The sequence below is a fragment of the Sycon ciliatum genome, chromosome 3 (genome assembly GCF_964019385.1).
Source record: "Sycon ciliatum chromosome 3, ocSycCili1.1, whole genome shotgun sequence".
Taxonomy (NCBI): domain Eukaryota; kingdom Metazoa; phylum Porifera; class Calcarea; order Leucosolenida; family Sycettidae; genus Sycon; species Sycon ciliatum.
The window spans coordinates 22,768,361-22,775,018 of NC_088645.1; the positions used below are offsets into that span (position 1 = coordinate 22,768,361).

Genomic DNA, 6,658 nt, shown 5'->3' on the forward strand with positions numbered 1-6,658 from the left:
TTTCTTCAAGCGATTGTTGTCGCTCTTTACTCCTTGTTCTTTCCTCTACAAAACTCCTGTAGTCGTCGAGTGCCTTCATGATGGCTGTGAAATTGGCTGCCCACAGTAAAACTCCGTGTTTGAGAGTGCTTTGAAGATGTTTCGCGTCCTGATGGATCAAAGTATGAGCGCTCCTTGTGGATTCGATTATATATAGGTGAGTTGTTCAAGAAATCAGTGTCTTCTTTCTGTCTCTGCCCTCACGCTGGCACAATATCAGCCTCTATATCCATGACAGCTCGTACCTCCCGTAAACTGCATGACTTAGATATATTTTCGCCCTCCGTGGTGATTGAAGACCCATGGAAGAATTTATTATGTTCAGAATGATGTCCTAAGAATATAAAATAAAATAATTCTAGGGAATTGTCATAGGGTATTTTTGGAAGGATGGAGACAGAGAGAGAGCACTGTTTGAAGTGTTTGTCTCACTGTAATTACTCCAGATTATTGAATGTTGTATGATCTACTTCAAAAAGAAGTACTCTATATTTTCCATAATGTTTTTTCCTGATTTGCGGGATCTCTTCTTTTGCTGTTTGCGTGTTTACAGGAAGTGGCTGTCTGGTGTAACTGCACCAGATCCTGGGGAAATTAAGTCAGATGCAGAGGCAGGGTCGTCCAGTGATGCAACACTGCCGTTCTGTGTGCAACGTTACCGCTAATACCCCCGGCGAAAACACAAAAAAGACAAACACGTGAAAAGACTACAGTATTGACCGTTCTTTTACGTAAATGCAGGACTGCTCCGACAGTCGATAATCGAAACACAGAGCACCAGCATGATGTTTTCATATTGGGAACTGTTCTGTCGCGCACACACACTGGTGCAGAAGACTGTATCATTGTTCACAAGACTGTTGTTATTCTTCAAGACTGAGGGGCCGTTTACATGAGAAAAATAAGCCCGGGCTTATTCAACCCTAGGCTTACGATAAGCCCGCCTTGATCAGTCACCCAGTCATTTTAGAGCGCGCGTTTACATGGTCAGGCGGGCTTATTCAGCTCGCCCCGAGCTGAACTAGCCCTACCCTTGACCCCCGAGCTTATCCAACCCCCAGGGCTTACTTTGTCATGTAAACGGTCAAGAAGGGCTTATAAGCGAGTTTTTCCGTATTTTTCGATTTTGCCTCGTGAACCTGAGAGAATGTGGCCGTGGACAGTGCGTCTCTTTTATTTATTTCTTGGTATGTTTTCTTCTGGTTTTTGTCCAGTGGAAGGTCCTAGCCCATCCTTCACCTTCTCGAAAAATAAGTGACAATTGGAAAGGCAGTAGAAACCCGAGCCGGCATTTCTTGATCCAAATTTCATCAAACACGAACATTTACCACTGCGTTCCTGCGCGATTTGAAAAATATAATGCGCGCAGAACTCGCAGTCACTCACCTGAACTCAGCCCCGTACAACCGTCATGTAAACGGTTGAAAAATAAGCCCGGGCTTATTTTCCTTATGTAAACGGCCCCTGAGTAGCACCGACTCTTCTTGTTCCAAGTACTACTAAAGAAAACTCTCTCAATGCATTACAGCGCAGCCAAACAAAAGGTACCGCAAAAACCTTATGCCGCACGCACAAGAACACAACAACCAAAAAAGCTACACGGTGCAAAACTGGCTCAGCGAAACTGACTCGAGCGGAACCTAAATCGGAGCTCGCCGCCCAAATACATTATTACATGAGGCATCGAGGTGCAACCAAGCTGAGCACATACATGGATAGCGATATTACCAAGAGCTAAGGTCAACACAGAGAACAGGCAGTATGACCGCAATGGCCTCGACCACAGCTAGAGGACGAGAAAGCAGACCGCAACTGAACAGGAACCACACAACAGCTCAATTCTCAAGCCCAAAAATTGATGAATACAAATACAGAGCGACGCAACAAGAGGTCATCCGGCAACCAAACAAACCTGGGTCTAATGCACTGAATAGTCCTGAAATACGCAGGCCAGACAAAGCAGTGCAAGCACATAATGTTACAAGGTACATGCATTGCAGAACAAAGTGTAACCAACGATACACAGGGTTATAGCTGCACACTTGTGCATGTGCTCGCTCAGCCCAAGAACACACGATCATGATGATAGAAACAATCCGGGGGAAACACGCTAACACCGAAGTAAGCGTCAACACGTAAATAGTGCAGCTCTGAAAAAATTACATTGACATGAACATTGGTGTGTCGAGTAGTATCAGGCTTGAATAATCATCCAACCAAGACTTCATCAGGTCCCAGACACTGAGATCGCACGCCGAATGTGAAGTGCATCTAGCCTTGAACCTGTCGCACAAGGCACACACATATGGCAAAATGACATCCACTCTGATTATTTCCAGAGGCCAATCATGACAGAACACAGAAATGAAACCACGGGCTCAACCAAGTAAACGCAAAGGAAGTTAGTCAAAATAATCCATGCAGTGCTCTTTTAAAGGGAAACTGAACGCCAAAAATAAGTATGGCTTATCCGAAGGAGAATTGGGCACTGATTCCGATGAGCTATGTCTCGAGCCGATCAGAGAAGAGGAACTGTGTCAAATTTCATAAATAACACCTCCCATATTTGGAAATTGGCCTTGATGACGTGCGTACTGCTTAGCTGTCACCATGCTGTGCATGTTCAGCAGTGTAATTGAATGGAAGAAAACAATTACTTTGGTGTTTTGCAGCTCTGTTTCGTTCCCTGACGGTAACCAAATCTAGATGTAGGAATCTGTTGAGCAGGAGAGTGACACATGTCTTCCCGAAGGCTGTCCAGGCTGCAGTGGTGATGAAGAAGACACGATCATCACCCCGAGATCGATCGTAGCGAATTGGAAAACTCATGGTGAATTTGCTTCCACTCCAAGGCAATGTCGAGGTATGAAGGGTGCTTGTACTGCCTTCCAAAGTGAAGAGGAGATGAACATGGCTTTGCATAGCTGTTGTTCTATGCCAACTTACCTACTCTTGCTGGTACCGTAGTGGCATATTGCAAATTTCGTGGACGAACAACTCTCTAGTCACTAGTGGCTAGTGAGCAACACTAACAGGTGAGATTTTTCAATTCGACAAAAATTGTTTTTGTTTGAGAACTGACAGTGGCAGTCATTCGACTCAGTAGGTGTCTTTGCTGCTTCTTTCCCTTCATTGGTAGGGTTGTGCTTGAATAGTACAAGTGCTTGAAGTAAAATAAAATAAATAGAACATGTGGAACATGAATCTAATCAAGCATCAGTACATGTATTGCGAAGTTCAACTTCAAAGCACATGAAATCACAATGATCACGAAGTTTATGTAATCAGGAGTACACCCTGTGTTCAACGAACACATACACACATGCTGTATTGCGCACACACATGTACACATGTGCGTGCACCCCCACCCCATCCCACAGACACACGCATGCAGCGCGCACATCCATACACATGTGCGTGTACCCCCCCCCCCCTCCACACACACACATTCCTACCCATACACATGTGCGCCCCCCCCCCCCCCACACACACGTGTGCACATACAGATACACAAACACACACGCACGAACACACAAGATACGTGTAAGTGTACATGGTCTTCCTGGTGCAGATGCTGAGCCAGCACAATAGAAAATACCTCCATCAAGATGCTTGATCAAGTGTTGTGATAATGGCACTGTTTGTTTGTTTTTACAAAGAAGTGTGGGAAAGATTACAATGCATTATAATTCATAATTGTTCTTTGCCTTGTACTGTGCAGACCAGAATGCTTCGCTATCAACTCATGGCTTTCCATCGGCATGGTGTTCAGCTGCAGCGGCATCTGGTCCGGGGAGTTCAAGTTGCTGGATGGCTGCACTGACACAGGATGGGTTTGCGTTGGCAATGCGATACGGCAGTCATCCCACATCACGAGCTACATGTTTATGTAATATATATATTGTCCCTCGTCCAGCAACGTCAAGGCTCCGCATGTAAACACAGGAGAACACCATAATACTACTCAGGGGATAATAATTTTGGATATCAATTTCTTGACAATTATTAGATTCACACAATATTCACAACGTATGCAACACGATGCTGTCTATTGACACTACTTCAAACTGAAGTGCTCACTACTCCTCTCCCGTTTTCATCTCCCTCTACCTTATGAATACTCTGCATTACTGGTTTCGTTTCTACCCTTTCCATTGCTGCCAGCTCCCAGTCTTTTTCAATGCACAGCACCACCTTGACAGTCATTTTTGTGATTTGATGTACACATACTTTGAAGTTCAAATTCGAATTACATGATCAGATTTTTGTTCCACATTTTCTATTTATTTTTACTTCAAGCACAACCCTACCGATGAAGGGAAAGAAGCAGCAGAGAGACACCTACTGAGTCTAATGACTGCCACTGTCAGTTCTCAAACAAAAACAATTTTTGTCGAATTGAAAAATCTCACCTGTTAGTGTTGCTCACTAGCCACTAGTGACTAGAGTTGTTCATCCACGAAATTTGCAATATACCACTACGGTACCAGCAAGAGTAGGTAAGTTGGCATAGAACAACAGCTATGCAAAGCCATGTTCATCTCCTCTTCACTTTGGAAGGCAGTACAAGCACCCTTCATACCTCGACATTGCCTTGGAGTGGAAGCAAATTCACCATGAGTTTTCCAATTCGCTACGATCGATCTCGGGGTGATGATCGTGTCTTCTTCATCACCACTGCAGCCTGGACAGCCTTCGGGAAGACATGTGTCACTCTCCTGCTCAACAGATTCCTACATCTAGATTTGGTTACCGTCAGGGAACGAAACAGAGCTGCAAAACACCAAAGTAATTGTTTTCTTCCATTCAATTACACTGCTGAACATGCACAGCATGGTGACAGCTAAGCAGTACGCACGTCATCAAGGCCAATTTCCAAATATGGGAGGTGTTATTTATGAAATTTGACACAGTTCCTCTTCTCTGATCGGCTCGAGACATAGCTCATCGGAATCAGTGCCCAATTCTCCTTCGGATAAGCCATACTTATTTTTGGCGTTCAGTTTCCCTTTAATTGCAGCGCTGATTGCAGTGTTGCGTCATAGCCCGATACCCGCTGAGCACAGACACAACTCCATTCGTCAGGGGCAAGACATACTCTTTTGGAATAAAGTCATAAAGTACAGCGTTCCAATGACATTACGGACACCTCGTGTAAATGCATGGTCTGTTCATCTGGCCGACTCGGCCACGCATGAGAGTGTGTGCATGTACATGCGCGCGCGCACACACACACACCATGTATTCGGTGCGTATGGTGTACCAGTTGCGGGACAATGAAGATGGAATCATTATCATGATGTTACATGTACACAAGAGTACATAACCCCCCAGAGTGTGCAACGCCTGATCCAGCTCTGCATAGGGTCTTGGTCGAGCGGAATCGGATCTTTGCGTCATAATACCGTACACATCTGAGGGGAACCCGGGGAGTCGCGGGTACTCTTGGATCAAAAACAATGGTGCCCTGCCTCGAGACCGGCCTTGCGCTGGTGTGGAGTGTACGCATGACATCAGAAGATCCGATTCCGCTCGACCAAGACCCTATGCAGAGCTGGATCGGCGTTGCACACTCTGGGGGGTTATGTACTCTTGATGTACATCTACAGTGTATGTTTGAGTGTAAAGTAAATTTTATTTTATTGGACATTTCTTCGACACAACTAATTACTTACTTCACATGTTCGCATTTCTCATAATCGATCCACCTGCACTCCGTATCAGTCGAGGAAAAATTCTCCCAGATATACACTAGTCACCACAGCCATGTGATGACATTGGGATGGGCCCCAAGCAGTGCACGATTGCACTCTCCAGTTACAATAAATTTGGCCAGATTATCTGTGAAGACAAAATGCAATGCATAGCGCCAATCGATGGATGAAGAGAGAGTTTGTAAATACACATATCTTTCCACTTGTTCAGGAGCTTACCTTTTGGAGTTCACATCGTTTACACGATCTCTCATGCTGTCTTGCACCTTGGTTTTGTTGACCATGGATACGCCAACCCAGAAAACATTCTACAGGAGCTACTAATGCAGAGCGTTTTTCACGCTCGATCTCGGCGATCTACCTTGTCACGCCAATAAAATCCTCCATGACACTGGCTACAGTCACAAGAGACGTCTCAGTAAGGTAATGAGCACGACAACATCGTCGAGATCAAGGACAAAGAGAAAACAAAACACTCACTGAAAACAGCAAAGAAGAAACGAAGAAATGTACACGATTCCTATAATGTTGCCACTGACAACTGGGTCGGTGGGGACGACGCTACTTTTGTTTGTCCCCAGTGGGATCGTTGCTATGCGTATCGAAGGAACTGTGACGTCATCACTTAACAGCCCCATAATAGAAAAGCTGACAGGATCGCTTTTCTAAATACCGACGGGGCAGGGAGAATTAAATTATATGCACCAACTTTTCTGGTCAATGTTGATCTACGATAAACTAGCTCTCATTTGCCACCACCCACGTTTCGATACAGCCATCCGGAGCAGAGAAACAGCCAGAAGAATAGCAAATTTTACACATTTTGTTAAAAAATGCCAAATGTAAAAAAAGCCAAATCACCTAGGGCGCGTTTGATTGGTCGGATCCGGAACAGGAGGCGGTGC

General features: G+C 44.9%; 2 long non-coding RNA genes across 2 annotated transcripts; one reads left to right on the forward strand and one right to left on the reverse strand.

Moving 5' to 3' along the window:
* Positions 1 to 1,876: 1,876 nt before the first annotated feature.
* Positions 1,877 to 6,290, reverse strand: LOC135811781 (uncharacterized). The gene is made up of 3 exons (XR_010552689.1): positions 5,973 to 6,290; positions 5,715 to 5,880; positions 1,877 to 2,322 (listed from the first exon to the last, which is right to left on the reverse strand). It is a non-coding gene; the product is annotated as an uncharacterized LOC135811781 (long non-coding RNA).
* On the forward strand, positions 2,692 to 4,445 carry LOC135811782 (uncharacterized). Its single transcript, XR_010552690.1, has 2 exons — positions 2,692 to 3,074; positions 3,761 to 4,445. It is a non-coding gene; the product is annotated as an uncharacterized LOC135811782 (long non-coding RNA).
* Positions 6,291 to 6,658: the final 368 nt, after the last annotated feature.